The following is a 20474-nucleotide window of genomic DNA, read 5'->3' on the forward strand; positions in this document are numbered from 1 at the left end:
ATGCACAACTGGCCTTGTGTTCTCAGCTATAGAAGTTTTAAGTATGGGCAACATGTACAGCAATATTACATATGTGTATATTTCAGGACTATGTACACACAACCTATCTCATGGACATACCTATAGATAGTGAACTATGATACATTTGGAGGTGTCACAGTAAACACAGTATTAACCTGCTACTTTGCATTACCTGTGTTTGTGGCAGCTGTTGCTGTATCAGTGATGCTGCTTGCTGCTTGCAGTTTTCTGCTGCTGCTGCTGGTTTTGCTGCTGTCAGTCTGTTTATTTTTGTATTTCTGTTTCTCTCTCTCTCTCTCTCTCTTTCTCAGGTTTGTGCAATGATTGTATTGCATATGTGGAGTGTGGGTACTGAATGCTTTTGTAGGTATCTGCATAGGCCCATGTGATGGCCTCTGCACCAATTGTAAGGCAGCATTGGCTAATTGCATACAGCCAGTTGTGTACTGATTGCATGTCTCATTGTGATTTCAGGACAGTGCTATAAAAAGGTATGTGAGATAGGCATTGCCCTTTCAGATTGTAAGGGCGTGGACCATGCTGGTATGCTGTTGGAAAATGTTCTGTGAGTGTGAAGGTTAGTACATCTCTCATGCTTCATGCTGTGTTGTGAATTCAGGTTGCTGCATTTCTCCCACCTGTTCCCTGTAGTGAGTGTGTATGCATACTGACACCCACAACTATATTTATTATGTATTGCTATATATACATATGTGTACATATACATACTGTCATATATGTACATTAGCTGACAATATTGGGTACAAGCTAACAATTTTCAGGGCTGTTTCTGTTAACACACACTAGTATGGGAATCCAGTAATTGGGACAGTGAAGGTCTGTCTGACATGCTTAGTGTAGTACACATACTATATTGCCTTTATCTTCATTCCAACTATTACATGTTCCACTTATTTAGCACTATATTCCTGTATGAGAGTCATGTCTTGCTGGTAGGTCGTACAGACTAGTGTTACAATGGTCTTGTGGTAGGGCCTACTGGTATGCTTGTATTTTGCTTTCAAATTGAGTACAGGATCTATCAATCAAAGTGCTGGAGGCACCTTCCAGCAGTTAAGGGGTTAGTAGGTCTCACAGGAGTCAGGCTGTGTTGCAGATTCTGGATGCTGCATTTATCTTCACTGTCTCCTGTAGTGAGTGTGTATGGATACTGACACCTACGACTATATTTCATATGTATTACTATATATTTATATATATGTAAGTGTACATTTACATACCTTCTTATGTGTACATTACCTTACATTATTATGTACAAGCGAACAATTAGTAGGGCTGTTTCTGTTAACACTGAACTAGTGTGGGAATCCAGTACTTTGGCCATTAAAACTCTACCTGAAATGCATTGGGTAGTACACCTTCTATATTGCCTTTATATTGATTCCTACTATTACATGTTATATTTATTTTAGCACAATGATCTCATGTGGTAGTCATGGCTTAGTGGTAGGTCATACAGACTAATGTTACCAAGGTCCTGGGTTTGAGACTGGCAGTGGGAATATATTTTTCTTTCCAAACCTTCCAGATGAGTACAGGACCTGTCAATCAAAGTGCTAAAGCCACCTTTAAGCAGTTAAAAGGGTTAGTGGGTCTCAGAGGGGTCAGGCTGTGTTGCAGGTTCTGGCTGCTGCGTTTATCTTCACTGTCTCCTGTAGTGAGTGTGTATGGATACTGACACCTACAACTATATTTCTATGTATTACTATATATTTATATATATGTATGTGTACATTTACATATCTTCTTATGTGTACATTACCTTACATTATTATGTACAAGCGAACAATTAGTAGGGCTGTTTCTGTTAACACTGAACTAGTGTGGCAATCCAGTAATTCGGACATTAAAACTCTACCTGAGATGTATTAGGTAGTACACCTCCTATATTGCCTTTATATTGATTCCTACTATTACATGTTATATTTATTTTAGCACTATGTTCTTGTATGGCAGTCATGGCTTAGTGGTAGGTCATACAGACTAATGTTACCAAGGTCCTGGGTTCGAGACTGGTAGTGGGAATTTATTTTTCTTTCCAGACTTTCACAATGAGTATAGGACCTGTCAATCAAAGTGTCATAAAGGCACTTTTAAGCACTTAAAACCAGGTCTGCGCTCGTTTGCTCGGAGCTCACGCATGTGCACTTGCGTTTAGCTACGTGCACACAAGCGCACACCCGCGCTATTTTCTTTGAAAGAAAAGAAAAAGGGGTGACAGGAAAGTGGTGAAAAAGGGGTCAGAAAGAGGGTAAGACAGTAGGGAAACAAGCGTGGGATTTGCAGGAGGGATGTAGGTAAGGCCCATAGATGCCCATGTCTTTAGCAGCAACAGCTGTGCATTTCCATGTATTTTGGTGAGACATTTGAAACCTTCCACCCCTGAGAGAGGTGTCAGGACAACATTAATGTTTGTTGTAGAGCCAATTGTAATTAACAGTTTCAATGTCAAGCGGACATGTGTGCGACATGAACAGCTATGTATGGGGCGTAATTTTTTTGTGGGTACAGAGTGCCCTTTTTTTTTTCAGGGGAGAGTGGTATGTCAGGTGAAGGAAGTCGGTATAGCTGGGGAGGTAGGTTGGGTAGGTTAACAGACAAGACAGACAAGACGCATACAGGGGCGGTGTATGACACACGTGGGGGGTTACACAATTGACGGGGACGGAGGTTGGGATATCCAAGATGCATGAGCCCACAGATGGCAACAGTGGAACTGATATCCCCACCCATAGGCAGTTGCCACTGTTCCTTCACAGCCCAGGATGGGGCTGTGCTGGGGGCTGTGTAGGCGGGGCAATGGCTGGGGCCGTTAGCTGTGCCACATGAGCCTCGAGCTGGCGTAGGGGCCCAAGAACGGAGTCTTGGATCTCCCTTCGCACCACAGACCGGACACCTTGGAGGGTGAGTGGACGAACTCCTCCGGCCACGCTTGCAGAGGGGGGACAGGCCCCATCCCCTGCAGCGCTTCCACCCGAAGGTGGCACAGGGCCACCGGAGGAGGGTCCGGCCTGGGCACTAGTGCCAGGTGCAGTCGCCAGCTGAGGTGGGAGAGGTGGGTCCGCTGGGACCTGCCTTCCCAAGCGTTCTAGGTTTGTGAGTAGTTATGTTAGTTTGGGTTAGTGGCATATTATTCCATTCAGATTAGTTGTAACAGCATGCATTGGTATTCCCATTAAACAAACACCCAGATATTAAAACCATTGAACAAGGGGCATATCAATATCACATGCATTATTTGAACGGAAATACACAATCAAACAACATGCAGGGTTGATTAATGGCAACAGGCCATCAGATTTGCAGGTATGAACAGGGCACATGCATGAACAGACATGCATATATGTTTGGAACGGACAAATGTCCATGGTTAATGAAATGTTCACATACCAATATTTATTGGGTGTTGTTATATGGAATTATAGGGTTGGGTGGAGATAGAAAGTGATGACACATTCATAAGTTACACATTGGTATACATTTGTAATAGGTACACAATTAAGTTGAGGCTGATGTTTCAAAATGATTTTTATTTGACTGTCATGCTACACCTGTTACAAATACATCACTATCCTACTTATTTTTAATTTGATCAGATACATCATCCTGCTACACTTTGATGACAGGACAGGGGACAACTATGGCTGTTTAGTCTGTCAGATAATCATTCATTCTATCTGCAAATTGTTTACTGTTATCACCATATACAGATTTTGGCCTTGACATTCCAGATTCAGACACACTGAAATCAGTTTGGGATGTTAATTTGTACTTCACACATGCATTTACTTCTGTGGAAACACACTGGGGCTAATATAGTCAGGGGTTATTACTACTTTATTTATTCATACATGACCCTTTCTGTCACTCTCACACATCCTGCAACTTCACAGTTCAGGTTGGTACTTCTAGGCTTTGTTCACATATTAGACCTGTGGTGATTCAAACACTTTCCAACAGCCTCACTTCTGTCATGATTCAGCATTTCAACAGGGGATAAATCACACATGTGACTACCTGAGATTCTGAAGCTGTACTCTGGAGACTACTGCAGGTTATACTACATTTAATTAATGGTGGGACATCTGTATTACAGCACTATTTATTTCTATAAATTATTTTTCCAGTCACACTTGCATACTGATGAACTTGTTGCAGACATACCTGCAAACGTTCAATTCTTGCTTGCACATTAGATTACTTTTAATCAATACACTGCAGTGTTCTGATACATGCTACACTATAATATTTATTTACAAGTACTAGATGGGGTTACTAACCTGCATGGTGGTGCAGCCGCGCCAGTCTACGGTCATGCGTCTCACGGTTCGCAGAGCGGACACCTGCAGCTGTAATACAAAGGAAGTAATATTGGACTACACATCTCCATGGTATCAGCTAGTTGAAATCCTTACATACATGAGTAATATGCAACTTACTCAGTAGTGGGGCGTTGGGCATATCCCGGGTCTCCTGGATCCATTGGGTCAACTGGTCTTGCTTACACCGCTTCAGGTCCGCATGGTGGTGACGGACCTGCTCACCAGTGCATGGAATGCCAGTAGCACTGGTCAGATCACGAGCCAACTGGTCCCATGCCTCCGCCCTGTATGCTCCCCATGAGACCTGGCCCTGCATGAGTTGGGCCTCGTGATGATGGACAAGGAGCCAGACCATGTATCTGGACTCCTCAATGCCCCAACGCTGTGCTCGAAAGCAACGTCCCTCACCTACTCCACTCATTCTGACTGCAGGTCTGTTCTACAATCGGTTATGGTGTGTATTCCTGCCTATGGGGCTTATATATGCTGCTTTTCCCGCACATTTCTCTGATTGGCCGTTTTGGAATTGTATCTACGTCACTGAAACTGCTTTATCATGCTCCATTCTGTATTTTATCCCATATATATGCTATTTCTGCATTTCTAGGTATTGTTGTCATGGCTTAGTGGTTTAGTACCTTGACTCTAGTGCATGGTATCCTGGGTTCGAATCTAACCACTGATTTTTAATTTTCATGACAGAAATGAGTTGAGGACCTGTCAATCAAACATGCCATAAGCACTTTTAAGCACTTAAAAGCAGGTCTGCGCTTGTTTGCGCGGAGGTAACGCATGCGCACTGGCAGTTAGCTTGTGGGAGCGGCGTGCAAACGGTGTGCGCTGGGATAAACCTTAATTGGCTAGTGACACACATGTTGAGCTAAGCACAGCTAGTTGCAAACAGTTTCAGCCTGTTAAACCGGTGCTTAGCAACGGGCATACCGATTGCAGCTTTTTAAACACTACGCAGCTACGGGCACTGTGTCTCACAGCAGCTTAGCTATCGGTACATTTCTAATTATTTTCATTATTGTGTTACTTCAATATATATGCTCCATTTCATTCCATTTTACAAAAGGGTATACTTTTACATTTGGACAATACTGTCAGGGGCTTTTTTACTGCTTATTTACAAAAAAAAAAAGGTTGTTGTGTGGGCTCGAACCCTGCCTGCCTACTCTTAAGCCGGCAACTCTACCGCTATGCTATTTCTTCTTGGCTTACTTTGCATGTTTAGTTCTCATATCCTTTTCCACTGATTGCTAACTGCAGTTGCGCTAGTAGCACACCCGCGCACACGAGTGCACACAGTAGCACACATTTACGGGGGTTAAAAAAAATAAAACAGTTTTTATTTTCATTTTATAGCCTCTGTTCACTTTGTACACTGATGGTCTGTGGGGGAATGTGTTGTGTAGTGTGTTTGTTTACATTTCCATGGCTTCTCTCGTGGCTGTTTACTTTCAGCCATTATACACTTACGAGGGCGTGTCCGCATGCAGGGCTTAGCCTACGGACACGCCCCCTACTCTCTTACACAGACCGTGTAAGAGTTACAGTGTGATTCAGCATGCCTCATGCACCTCATGCATATGCATGACATGCTGACATCACACCGTTTAACTGCAGCCTCCGTGTAAGAGTTATAACTCTTACACGGAGGCTTCCTGAATCTGGCCCAAAGTCTGTTGCCAAAACAGATGTCAACAATAGGAAGGCTTAATTCTAGCATTCATATTATCCACAAATGGTCAAAATTTAAATGCTAAAAATAAAAAGAAGCTGTTTTATGCAGGGGGCAAGCTTCTCTGCACCCCTCCTCCTCCACTGTTAATTACATTTATCAACTCTATGACTGAAATACAGTAGCTAAAAGGTAACATCCTACTCTGCACTGTGCATATATCCCACAAAACCAATGCTGGCACCCTGTGATGAGCTGGAACTTCGACAAAACAATCCTAAATATATATATATATATATATATATATAGACAACATCCTACTCTGCACTGTGCATATATCCCACAAAACCAATGCTGGCACTCTGTGATGAGCTGGAACTTCAACAAAACAATCCTAAATATACATTACATATTGCATAACTACTGCTCCATGTCAGGTCACTCTTTCCCTGCTGATTCAACATTTCTTCAGTTTGGATTTTCATACTCTCTATTCATTATTTTTCTTATAATACTACCTTAGTCACTTTCCCCGGATGATCAAATATTTCTTTATCTAGGTGTTATTTTGCTCTGATCTGTTCCATCAATGATCTTAAATTTTTATCTACAACATTTACAAGTTTTCATAGAGCAAAAATATTCTCTGTTTCTTTCATACTCCTGCTACAGAACATTTAAGTGAAAATGTCAATTTGTTGCATTAATGTAGGAGCACCTAATCTGCTTTTTATCTTCAAATATCCCTTTTATCATCTCTATTACTGTATTTGTGCAGCTTGTTGTTACACAAACTCCCTCTTTAAATAACTTATGTGACTGTATACAAAGCCTGTTTTAATTTATAACCCTAGGATAAACCACAAAACAAGGGTCAATACAGATCAGGATTCTGCTCTGGTTAAACAAATACAGAAACTAACAAAAATTGTTGGACAATCCTTGTTGTGGAGTTTGGGTTTCATCTGCAGTCGGGGAAGGGACTATGTGTAGCATGGCCTAATCCTGCTTATCCAATGTTTCCATCTTAAGAAGATTTTACACTGTCTTTTTTTTTCTTCTTCAAATTCTGGCCCCAGTGCCCATGCCATGACTGGGCACTTTCTTGTTATCCTGGGACCTACACACTCAATCTTCCTTATTTTTGATGTTTCTTAAATGATATTTAATGCAAATAATGCATATATCAGTATCATCTTGCAATATTTTATAAACAAGCACACACAAGGTGGATGCTCATCATGGTTTGAGAAGGAATTCAGTTCCAGCAATCTTTTTCTGCATATTGATTTAATCTCTCAGTATGTATCCTTTATTTTTAACTTCCCCATATGTACAATAATGTAGCCAATTCAGAAAGTTGTGTGTGTATATTTTACTTACTGGGGTACTGCACTGATCAGTATTAACCAATTTCACGGTCAGCCCAAATAAAATACAAATCATTTAACACAAAAAGACAGATGCAAGTAATAACAAAGTTGTTTAGACTAGTAGCATAGAAGGCAACACACAAACACACATTATATATGCATATGTATATACATAGCCAGCATTAAGCATAGGCCAACTAGGCAGGTGCCCAGGCCACCACTCTAGCAGGTATGCTTTTCCACTAATCTGGATGGTGTAGGTAGACCAGGATGGTGGGCACAGGGTGGCTTTGGGGTGTTGCAGAAACCTTTTGCCTAGGGTACCAGTAGACCAAAGGCTGGTCCTGCATATATGGAGTGACAGACACAAACACATTATAGTAAACAAGCAGAGTATAACGTAAAATATTACATTAAAGTGGACCAACCTTCCACAATTCTGTGACAACAAAAGAGAAGTGGAAAGGAGAGAGGGATAGTGTGATTAAAGCTTATGAATTTAGTTTTGCTTCAGTCTTTATGTTTGCACAAAGTGCTCCTCTTAGCACTACATTGAACCAAGAATGGACTCCTTGTGTCCTTCACATGAAGTTACCTGTACTGGCAGTATATTCAAGTATGACCGAATTTTTTATCCCTGTTCTTACTACATATGTATCTCAGCCTGCAGACACTAAAAATAGAAACAAAGGCCCTTTGAAAGGTAGGCACATCCAACTAAAAATCTAGACATCTTATTAGCATAGTAAATTTCTAGAAGGCCCATACCTCCTTCAAGCTGAGGGATATCATGCAATGCAATAGTTCATTTGTATCATTCCATGAGCATGGAGCAGTTTTCTTCTTTTCCTAACCTCAGGTTTTTTGGGCCAGTCACTTATGCCAAATCTGTACATTAGAACAGGAACAGCATGCTGATTTATATCTTGAAATTTATTCTTAGATGTGCAAACAGTTTTTAATATTAATTTTAAATAAGATAAAAAATAATCCTTAGTAAGCTTTGTTCCTATTTTCTCTGGCTGTACTGTTGACTCGATCTATTCACATATATTCATATACTCCCCTTAAGTTCTTATATATCACACTCTCTCTCAGGCTGACATTTTCCTGATGTTTGAGCTTTCCACGTCAAGACCTAATGTCATTCGTATATCATCTGAAAAAGTTTTAACATAAACAATGTTCTTTCAGTTGCTTGTCTGGCACACTATACTATGGCTTGGTTTAGTAACAGACAGTTCTTTGTTCAGCATTATTTTCCTTTAGTACCTTTCTGTTCTACTGCCATAACTGATTTTACAATGACTGCAAGCTCTATCTGTATCAGCTCTGGTGTATTACATATATATTGTCAGAAGCCAAGTTATTTGTCTGTAGTCTGCTGCTTTCCAGGTTCACTTTCAAGGAGGAGTACATTTTATTGGTTCATACTCTTAACCATACTGGTGCCAATTCTGGGTGTACATATAAGTATTTGTTTTCCTAAAGGCTAGATCACAGTGCAAAGATGGGACTTTTAGACAGATGTTTGGTACTGTATCTGGACCTGAGGTTTTCTAATTAGGAACTTTTTTTAATTTTGGCTCAGTGTTACTGGCTGTTACTTGATTCCATTTCATATCCTCTGTTTTATGCACTTCTTACTGTTTCTTTTACCTCTGCTATCTATTCAGTATCTTTGTTATGTTCGGCAGGATGTTCACAAATACTTCAAATTGTATTGATTTCTTTTTTGTGATAGGACTGCTACTGTTGTATTCTTTCTCAATTCCTCTATGAAACATGCATGGATGTATTTAATTTACTGATGCAGATGGTATTAGATGACACCTGATTTGTTTAGATGATCAATTCCATATTCTGTATTTTTCTAAGAGTGACAGACCTTGCTTTATAGTTGTCTCTGTTCAGTGATTCCATAGTGTCACTCTAATATATTTTTTTAAATATTTCTATTGCAATCAAGTAGTTCTTCTTGAGAAGATCCTCTTTGCTCTGTGCCTCCTGCTAAACAATCCTACATGGAATTTTAACCAATGACCCTGCAAAATTTTACTTTGTGGTGTGTTTTTTTCTGTAAATACCCTGTTCTTTCTGTTGTACTGTTTTCAAAGGAGTTACTGCCTTAGCATAGGTTCATAGGTAGGAACTAAGCTATTGGTCCAAGGGCCTAAGTAAGACTAGCCAACAAAATTCCCTGGCTTACACCAACCCAAGAAAGTTAATTTCCTGTGCCCCTGTCGAGCAGAGCCACAGAAGTGATTCCCGGGGTGTATTACCTATTTCCCATCCACTCTTCAAGATTTTTCTTGAAGAGTGCTAATGAGGAGCTTTGCTTGATATCGATAGGTAGTTTGTTCCAGAGTATGGGAAGTCTCTGGGACAGGAATCTATCCCTCCAGCAAGTCCTGTTTGTTGTGGTGACAAGGTTTAGGTCCCTGGAGCATGTAGCTCGGAGGGATAGGGATTTCTTTAGGTGTAGCATGTCCAACAGCTCTGGGTTTGACATAGCTTTATATGTTAGGCAGAGATCACTTCGGAGGCGGCGATATGCTACGGAGTAAAGCTGGAGTTTTTTGAGACAGTCTGCGTAGGGCATCTGTTTGAGGTCAGTAATCCTCTTTATGAGGTACTTCTGTGGCCTTTCCAGCTGCTGCAGACATCTTGTGAGGTACATTCCAAAAGGAGCATTGTACACTATAATGGGTCGATTAGAGGGGAACAATTGCCTCTTTTTTCCTGGATAAGAACCTTTTTGTGATGAGGTGTGCCATGTAGAAGGATTTCCTGACTACTGTGCCGATGTGATTATAAAGGAGAGGCTCATGTCCACCTGGGTCCCAAGGTCTCTTATCACACATTCAGTGTTAAGAAGACTGCCGCCTATGTGGTAGTTCATGGGTACAGAGTTTTTACCAAAGGGGATAACAATGCACTTTTTGCCATTGAGCTTGAGGCCATGACTCTGACACCTGGCATCTGTCTCAGTGAAACCCTTCTGTAGGATGTACACATCATTTGGGGACTCGACTGTAGCTCCTAGTTTGCAGTCATCTGTGAACTTCATTAGCCAGAGGCCTTCTGTGTTAGCCTGTACTTCAGAGAAGTAGATTCCAAACAGGAGATGTCCCAGGACTGAACCCTCTGGTACTCCTCTTGTCACTGGTTTGAAGTCAGATTTGGAGTCTGCAACTTTTACAGTGTGGGTTCTGTCAGTGAGCCAGTTGGCAACCCATCTTGTGAAATAGGGATTTATACCTAGTTTAGTGAGTTTAGCTGCAATTCCAGAACGGGGGATGGTGTCGAAAGCCTTGGCGAGGTCAAGATAGGCTGTGTGAACCACCTTACCCTCATCTACGACTTTGGTGACTGCCTCAAAGAAGTCAACCAGGTTCAGAAGGCAAGATTTGCTTTCCACAAACCCAAACTGGGTGGGGTCCAGAGTTTGGAGGTTACCAATGTCTTTGTTTATGAATTCCATGATGATACATTCCATGGCCTTTTAGAACAGGCTCGTCAGGCTAATAGGGCAATAGTTCCCAGGATTACTGGAGTGGAATAACTGTTGCTGTGCACCACTTAGTGGGCACAAAGCCTGATGTGAGGCTAAGACTGAACATGGTGCTTAGGTGGGGAGCCAGTTCATTCTGAAGTTCTTGTAAAACGCAGTCTGGGATGTTGTCTGGTCCCATGGATGCTGTGTTTTTGGCTTTAGAGAGTGCTGCTTTTACCTGTGAAGTTGTGATTACAGGAACTCTGCATTCTTCCTGTATAGAAATGGGCCCTTTAGGGGGTGAGAGGGGGGTAAAGTTAGCACCGAACCTATCTGCCAGGATGTTGGCAATATCAGCTGGTTCTGTAACTTTTTTGTGCCATTGTGCTGCAACTCAGAGCAGATTGGGTGTTACCATTGAAATTCTTGACATAGCTATAGAATGCTTTGTGGTTGTCCTTAGAATCCGTGGCAATCTTGTTTTCATAGGTAGCTTTGGAGGATGTTATAAGGGATCTCAGCTTCTTGCTGAGGTTGACCAGGGAGCTCCTCCACTAATGGGATTTTACTCTCTTTTGCAACAATTTCTTCCTTCTGTTGTAGAGTTTGTTTATGGCAGGGGACCACCAGATTGGCTTCCTTTTTTTGGAGGATAGCATCTTGGTTCTGTTTGGGATAGCACAATCCACGCACTTGTGCTTATAGAATGCATTTGTGTAGGATTCAGCAGTCATAACTGTAGTGTCCATCTGCATAGGTGTCATGAAGTTCACCACTTCTCTCTTAAGAAGCATAAAGTTGGATTTGGAGAATTTTTTTACCGTGATTTCCTTAATGGGGGGTGGGAGCGTGATGTGGATATCTAGAGTGATTAGCTTATGGTTGGATATGACCAAAGAGGAGTTGACTTCAGATGTGGAACACCGGTCACTCATGTTGGTAATGACTAGGTCTAGGATATTGTTGCCCCTGGTGGAGGTGTGGATAAGTTGATCCAGGCATTGGAATTTATGAATTCCAGAAAGCGCTGAGTGAAGGTGCTGGTACATGAGTAGTTTTCCCAGTTAATGGTGGGGTAGTTAAAATCGCCCAATACTAGGGTGTTTGGTTGAACCCTAATATTTTCCAGTATCTCAAGAAAAGAGGAGTGGGAATCCTGGGGCATGGTGGGGGATCTGTAGCAAGCAGGACTGCAGTTTTTCCCAGAGTTAGTTGCACTTGGATAACCTTGGCTGCATTATGCTGAACAACTAGCCTGGAGATGTGGATATTCTTAATGAATATGGACACACCTCCACCTTTGTTGTTCTGGTCCAGGTTAGATGGCCAAAATGTGTGGCATGATTTATAGCCTGGTAATGCAGGGGTACTCTCTGGAGCCTTGAACCAGGTCTCAGTCGCTGCACAGACATCAATGTTCTCCATTTTAAGGAGTGCCTCGAGTGAGTGCATTTTGAGATTTAGACTTCTAGCACTGAATAGCATTACCCTCAGTTTTTGCTTGCCTGTTCCTGTTATGGTGGTGAATTTGTCATTTGAACCTTGCCTAAAAAAGGCATTATAGGGGCGGCAAGAGCCTTTGCCAGTATCCGGAATCCCAGAGGTGACCAGTGCAGGAAATCCTGGCAAAGCATCATGGTCTGTTGACTATGTTGTCCCAGGCAGACAGATACTGGATCCCCTTAGAATGACACCAGAAGCTTAGCCCAACTGTTGAAGTCAATAATTTTATCCTTGTACTGCAGTATCATTCTGGGTGATGGCAGGATGCTAGTCAGGGCTAGGGTCATACCTGCCTGGGCTACAAGATCGGAGAGTTCTTCCAGGTCTCTTTTCATGTAGTCCAGAGAAGTACATCTCGGGTCATTCACACCAACATGGACAATTACAGAGTCATATTTGTACTTGTTCTGGAGTGATCTGAGTGCGTGGGTTATGTGGCGGATCCTGACACCCGACAGGCAGCTGACAGCAACCTTCTCCTTGTTTAGCGTGGTGAGTGGGACATCAGTGTGCCTGACTATAGAGTCACCTATGACTAGTGTGTTGGGTACATTGTTTTGCCTTATGGACTCCGGTTGAGTGGCACACTGAGTCTGTGGGCTATGTGTCATTTGGGTTGTGTTGGTAGTGGGAAGTTGCTTGCGTTTCTACTTTGGAGGTCTCCGTTGCTTGAGCAGATTATTATTGAGAGCCTCCATGAATGTTTTTGTGTTTCTATGTGTCGATTTTGGTGGGTGTAGGTTTAGTGGGACTATGTGATGAGTGTGGTGTGGTGCGTTTACCTTCACCTCTTGACTATCAAGTTCAGTCTTGGTTGGAGAGAGCTTTACCTCCAGTTTAGCTAGATAAGTGCATCTCTCACAGGTTGTAATGTTGGATGGTAGAAGGTGAGGGTTGTCTGTGTACATGAGGCAATTGCTACATTGCCCCAGGATGCCTAGATTCATCAGATAGACAGGAGAGAACACTGGGAGCTGACCCTTGGACATGCCTGAATAAAAAAAAAATAAATCCTCTAGACAAGTGAGAAAAGTAAGTACAAGAGCTGTTTTTTTTCTAAGCAAGTGAGGAAAGTAAGTACCAAAACTGTTTTCCTCTAGGTAATGAGGAAGGGGGAGTGCTGTAGTAATTTGTAGTTTGTTTAGTGCTTACAGCAAGTTCTGAACAAGTGCTTAGCATGGATAAGCAAATTCAAGTGCTAAAACTAAGAATCTGTATCTGGATATTGTTGTAGATAGGCTACCTAGTGCTTACCACTCCCACTGATAAGCTAGAAGGCTTCCCTCCAACACAGAAAGGCTTGGGGGCACAGAAGCTTACAAACAGTCCTGAATACAGCAAATCTGTATCTGGGCTAAGCTAGTTACAGGGAAGGTGGGAAGCAAGCGCAAATGCAGACTTTTAAACCAGAAAGTTGAAAGAGATGGAAAAACTGCCCAAATGGCCAATAAACTACAATTTCTGGGCCAGAAACCACTCTTATGGTAGATAGGCTACCTAGTGCTTACCACTCCCACTGATAAGCTAGGCTTCCCTCCAACACAGAAAGGCTTGGGCACAAAAGCTTACAAACAGTCCTGGCTACAGCAAATCTGTATCTGGATTAGACTACTTACAGGAAAGGCAGAAAACAGGCTTGGAATTTATAAAAAAATATATATATATATATATATATATATATATATATATATATATATATATATATTATTTTTTTATTTAAGTGGGTTGGCTTTCTCAAAAAGTTCTCTCTGTATTAGAAAGAATGAGCTAATGACAGAAGCAAAAACACTTTAAACGCAGTACAAGCTAGCACACGAGTGTGTAGCAATATTAAGGCAAATACAGTTTAAATAAATGCAGATACGTTAAAAATGACAAAAACAAGTTTATGAAAAGTCAAATAAAAGTACTTGAACACTTAAAAGCACACAGAACAGCAAATTAAGGTAGAAGACAGTTATGTAGGAAAAGCTCAAAAACTATTTAGTATTTTTTTTTTTATGGAGAGGGAGGGAACAGAGCAGATTAAAATGCTGTAGGGGATGTCCTTCCCAAGTGCTCGCTCTGTACACAGCAGAGGAGATGGGACTGGTAGGAGTGTCTGAAATCAAAATATGATCTCACTATACTCAGTTGAGAGAGCAAATGAGATGGGCCCAGTAGGAGTGTCCAAAAACAGATTTACAGCAGGGGCAGGCAATTCCAAAGCCACCAAGATTTAGGGGGGGTGGGAGACTAACTGCAGCTAGAGACAGGGAGTGTTATCTCCCTGTATTATATTATATATAACAATTATCTACAAATTTCTAGTCTTAAATAAGTGCAGAGAAAAGTATACTTAAATCAGCTTTTGTCAGTAGATTTAAGCAGATAACTCTCAGAGGTCAACCACTCAGAAGATGAGCACGTTGCCTGTATCAGAGTCTCTGTATCACACCCTTCAATTTTCGTTTTGTGTATCACTTCAGTTTCTGTTTGTTACCCTTTCGTGTCATTAAACTTCTTGCTTATTACATTCCTTTTTTGTTACTCTTTTGTTTATAAAATGTACCACATCTAGGATGTCTGCCTGATTATATCTTCAAATATCCTTGCAGTTACCGTGGTCACATTGGTTAGTACTGCTTTATTTAATGTATAAATACTGTACCAAATCAAATACCCCCACCCCCCAAATCCTGCTTGGACATGCAAAATCATGACATTAGTACCACTTCTCCTAATTTCTCCAAATGCATTGGGTTTCTAACACCATGATGGAAAGGGATCCTATTCATAAGTCAGGGTATGGTTAGAGATAAGGATATTAGCATTGATTTAGTTTTTGAAGTTATCCAAAAGTGACTTTTTCAGCACCTGCAATGTACCCAGAATTGCCTCCTTCCACAGTTCAGATGGAGGTGATATGTGCTGATAACATATAGAAGTCCTGTTGCTCCTATATGAACTGTCTGGGTATTTTTATTGCAAAATTCTCTTATATCTGCTTGAAAATTCTTGTATTTTATGACTTTCTCTCTCAGTATGTAAGACATTATAATCGTTGGGTGTAACAATTTCAATGACCAACTCTACTTTTGTTTTTTTTCATAAGACTACATCTGGTTTTCTTACATCTATCTTAACTGTTGGTACTGTTTAATCCACTGTGTTCTTAACTTTATCATTGTCAATAATGTTTTGTGGTTCATGTTTTTAAAGTTTCTTAGCTACTTATATATTGCAGTGTTTGCACACTCTTCATTGAAGCAGTTGTGCATTTTGGTATTCAAACCCTCAGCCGTAAAGGAACGTGTTTTTACCAAGCACAGTTTGTCCCACTGAAAACATGAAAACAACTATTGCTGAAAGGCATTTTCAGCAAGGTATGGTGTTGCCCTTCATTTACTGTTGCGCAATAATGGAGATGGTATAAATACAATTTAAGGGGGTTGAGGTTTCCTTCTAAATGGGGGGCACTGGGGGAAACTTGGTCCCAGGCAAGAAAAGCTTAAAATTATGTTTACTAAATGTGGTTTTCAGCAATTGTTATTGTTGTTTTGACGATCAGATAAAAGGCCTTTGGCAAGTAATCATGAATCCAGCCATGAGTACATCTCAACCAGCAACAAGCTATGCAACTATTTTCAGCTCTATTTTACAGAGCCTGCATTTGTTGATTTGTCCCATTTTTTCTACAGATTTCATAAACAAACATGTACATAAGCCTACTATGTTGGACCACCATTGCTAGCCCTACATATTTTGGTTTAAATTCTCTTCTCCCTAACCATTCCAGCATTAAATCTTAGTCAACATGTGGCTATTCCAGGATTTCTGTATACTTGACACTATATGTGTGGGCTTTCCAACTTTTTGTACTTTTCACCTAGTCCTTTTCTTTATATTCTTTCATTTGCTTTTTGGTTTTGTCAGTTGCTTGTCTAATTCTCATCGACTTCCATTCCAACTCCCATCCAAAACGTTTCTGCTAAACTTAGCAAAGATGTCATCTTAGACTCCTCCTCTCCATATTTTAGAACTTTTCTTGTGCAGTTGGTTCTATGTTATTTGGGGCTAGTAAATCATACCAAAGCTGTAAGTTAAAACAGGAAGAGTAAATTTATTTTTAGTTTGGATTTTAATCCTATATGCTATGACAATTTTCAATACAAGCTGTAGTCTTCTGAAGCATTCCTTCCTAAGGTTTGGTCTCTTTTGCTGACCCTTCATCTATTCCCAAATAGTACATTCCCTCCTGTTCAAGTTCTTTTATACTGGATTGTTGTACCAGGTTGATATTGTCTTGATGTTTCAGCTTTCCAATTACAAATGCTACTTTTGCATATTTATCAAGGACAAGTGTCATTCTTACATTATCTTAAAAAGTTTTAATTATTTATAGTTATGTTTGCAGATCCTCATCTGATGAGCTGTACAATTTTTTAACATCTACAAAATGTAGATGAGATGTCTCTGAAAAAGGTTGTGTTTTGAAGTTAATGGACTAAAGTATGGCTACAGTTTAAGTAAACAGATTAGTGGGTTAAGAACAAGACAAAACAACAGTAATGACAGAGAATCACCCTGGAACATCTCCACTTTGAACTTTTATCCCTGATAAGTTATCTTTTATCAAGGCCCAGTTTGCAAAGGGCTTTGCCACTGTTTAATAGTCACTGCAATGTAACTGCTCAAAGTAGGGTGTATCTTATACATCTGTAAGCACCCCTTTACCCATGAATATGGGATACTGTTGAATTTTTTTTGTAGCTACCCTTGCCATACTCAGATTCTTCCCATCTTTACTGTTCCCTGTTTTGCCTTTATTTAAGGATAGATAGTCCTTTGTTAATATTACTTTCTTTTATTACCTTTTTGGTTCTATTGTCATGTTTACTTTTTTTTCTAGATGGCTACAATCTATGTCTGCATCAAAATCAATGTATAACTCTTAATATGTTTTTCTTGTTAAAATTAATGTCTGTTTGGTACATGAAGACAAGTAATTTTTACTCAGTTAAACCTTTGTGTAAAAATGTTAATACCTTTAGCCAGATGTTAGACAATGCATTTGAACCCAGAATTTTTCATTTATGAGTTTTTCTTAATTTTCTTTTAATTTCTCTGGTCATAGCTTTCTTCCATTTCATATATTTTTATGTTAGAACTACCTACTCCATTTTGTTTTAACTCTTTCATTCATTCAGCATAGTTATCAAGTTCAACAGGATTTTCAGGAATACCCATGTCCTCTTTTTTGTGATGGCTCTATTCCTTTTACTTGCTTCTCATTTCTCTATAAATCATTTTTGTGTAATCAATGAATTGCAAATGTTCTACTTCTCTTTACATTCATCCACATGCCATTTAGGCATTGTTACTTGCATTGACGTGTTTAGTTTATTATTGGAAATAGTACATGATAAATCACAGTCCACCTTAATACTGTGAATTGCTTTTACCATAACTATCGTTGTATGGATTTTAGAAGTTCTGTTCCATTTTCTATATTCTTCTAATAGTAATACTTGGCTTAACTGCTTTACAGTTTTCTCTATTCAATTCTTCCAGGGTAACACCTTACTTGTTCCCTTTCTTTCCTTTGTTGCTCGGTTCAGTTCTTCCAGGGTAACATCTTACTTGCTCCCTTTGTTGCTCTGTTCAGTTCTTCCAGGGTAACATCTTACCTGCTCCCTTTCTTTCCTTTGTTGCTCTGTTCAGTTGTTCCAGGGTAACATCTCACTTGCTCCCTTTCTTACCTTTGTTGCTCTGTTCACTTCTTCCAGAGTAACATCTTACTTGCTCCCTTTCTTTCCTTTGTTGCTCTGTTCAGTTCTTCCAGGGTAACATCTTACTTGCTCCCTTTCTTTCCTTTGTTGCTCTGTTCAGTCCTTCCAGGGTAACATCTTACTTGCTCCCTTTCTTACCTTTGTTGCTCAGTTCAGTTCTTCCAGGGTAACATCTTACTTGCTCCCTTTCTTTCCTTTGTTGCTCTGTTCAGTTGTTCCTGGGTAACATCTTACTTGCTCCCTTTCTTTCCTTTGTTGCTCTGTTCAGTTCTTCCAGGGTAACTTCTTACATACTCCCTTTCTTCCCTTTGTTGCTCTGTTCAGTTCTTCCAGGGTAACATCTTACTTGCTCCCTTTCTTTCCTTTGTTGCTCTGTTCAGTTGTTCCTGGGTAACATCTTACTTGCTCCCTTTCTTTCCGTTATTGCTCTACATTTTCCTTTTTTTTGTGGTAACACTTAATTTGTTCCTAGTTCACCTGCATGGTAGTGTATCGTACTTATTTCTGTTATGTTGTTTGAATTTCTCTTAATAGTCCTGTTCACCTGGTTTACCACACTTCTAACATTTTGGGTCTTATTCACTTTCTGTACTATATTTTTATTGATCTTAATATGTCTATCTATCTCTATTAAATCAAGGAGCTCTTCCCCTAGATAATTTTGTTTTAGGGTGAGGGCACCTTCTTTGCTCCCCATTTTCTGCTCTTTCCCTTTCAGTGCAATTCTAACTGGGCCCATCATGTAACAATATTGTTGTTAGATATTATGAATATAAGGCTGAAATGAATTCTGTTGTAAATATGCTGAAAGAAAAAGCTTGCTTAAATGCAGAAACAGAGTTTAGCAATATGTGATCAGCAGTCATACTAAATGACCATGGCTTGGAAAATAAGGAACCTGCTGAATGGACATTTGTCCCTTACAGACTTAAAAACAGGATGTATGCAAGAGCAAAAATGCAAAATCTGCTTTTAAAGAATGGACAATGACACTGTGGCAATGTGTTTCCTCAAAAATATGTTTTTCTGCATGGAAAACAGGACATGTTTATCAGCATTGGCACAAGAACAGATGTTCTTATACAAAGACCCAAACAGAATACAAAATGTTCACACTGTCAGAAAGTACAGTTTTGTACCTACCATAAATGTAGATGTCCGATAGGTATGCATCTGCAATCATCACATATGGGTTGCCCTGCCTCAGGCAGCCCTTCGGTCGGCCGGATTCCAAAGTCTGGGTCTGGCCTCAGCTGATGTCGCACTTTCCCCCACATCAGAGCGTCTGGGGTATAAAAGCATCAGCCGACGCCATTTTCCTCAGTTTTTCTTGCCCCAGATGCTAGGTGCCCTCTAAGGAAGGCTAAAATTTGGAGATATGCATTGCAAAAACAAATCCAAACATACACAGTACTATAAAAAACAAATACACCACAATAGATCCCCCCAGCTAGCTATAAGAGGGGTAAGTACCCAAGAAGTATACCACAGAGGGGAAGGAGGGAGGGTAAACCTGACTGCAGATGCATACCTATCGGACATCTACATTTATGGTAAGTACAAAACTGTACTATGTCCTTCAAGGATGCATCTGCAGTCATCACATATGGGTAGAATACCATAGCCAATCTGGGGGTGGAGGTACTAAGTAAAGGATGGTGTAGTTAAGATACCCTGCAGGACTGCCGTAGCAAAGCCTGCTCTGGATCTGGAGTATAAAGGTAAATCATAATGCTTGGCAAATGTATGCACGGAGCTCCATGTAGCAGCTTCTAAAATGTCCTTGGTAGCCACCCCTCTTAGGAAGGCTGTGGTGGTGGCTGTGGCTCTTGTGGAATGAGGTCTAATGTTAGCTGGCACAGTTTTTCCATGAAAGGAGTAACAAAAACGAATGCAATTTCCTATCCATTTTGAAATTGTCTGTTTGGAAATTGCTTTTCCTTGTGCCCCAGCAGCATATGCTACAAACAACTGGTCAGTCTTTCTGTAACTTTTAGTTCTGTCCAAGTAGTAGTGCAATTGTTTGTGTATGTCCAGGGTGTGCAGAAGTTTCTCCCCTTTATTTTGTGGTTGTGGGAAGAATGCAGGCAAGTGAATAGCTTGGTTCAAAGATACCCTGGATAACACCTTTGGCATAAATGTAGGATTGGTTCTCAAAGAAACTCTGTCCTGATGAAAGATAAGAAATGGCATTAAAGCTTGTAACTCAGATACTCTTTTTGCTGAGGTTATGGCCAGAAGGAAGGCAGTTTTCCAAGACAGAAACTGTAGATCTGCCAATGC

General features: G+C 40.4%; 1 protein-coding gene and 1 long non-coding RNA gene across 2 annotated transcripts in view; one reads left to right on the forward strand and one right to left on the reverse strand.

The window, feature by feature from the left end:
* The window catches only part of LOC122813901 (zinc finger protein 436-like), a 770947-nt gene that overhangs the window by 77457 nt on the left and 673016 nt on the right, over window positions 1-20474 (forward strand). The window lies entirely within an intron of this gene.
* Window positions 18050-18940, reverse strand: LOC122813910. Its single transcript, XR_006366740.1, has 2 exons — window positions 18202-18940; window positions 18050-18089 (listed from the first exon to the last, which is right to left on the reverse strand). It is a non-coding gene; the product is annotated as an uncharacterized LOC122813910 (long non-coding RNA).

This window comes from Protopterus annectens, chromosome 10.part0, assembly GCF_019279795.1.
Source record: "Protopterus annectens isolate FY-2018-M chromosome 10.part0, PAN1.0, whole genome shotgun sequence".
NCBI classification, from domain to species: domain Eukaryota; kingdom Metazoa; phylum Chordata; order Ceratodontiformes; family Protopteridae; genus Protopterus; species Protopterus annectens.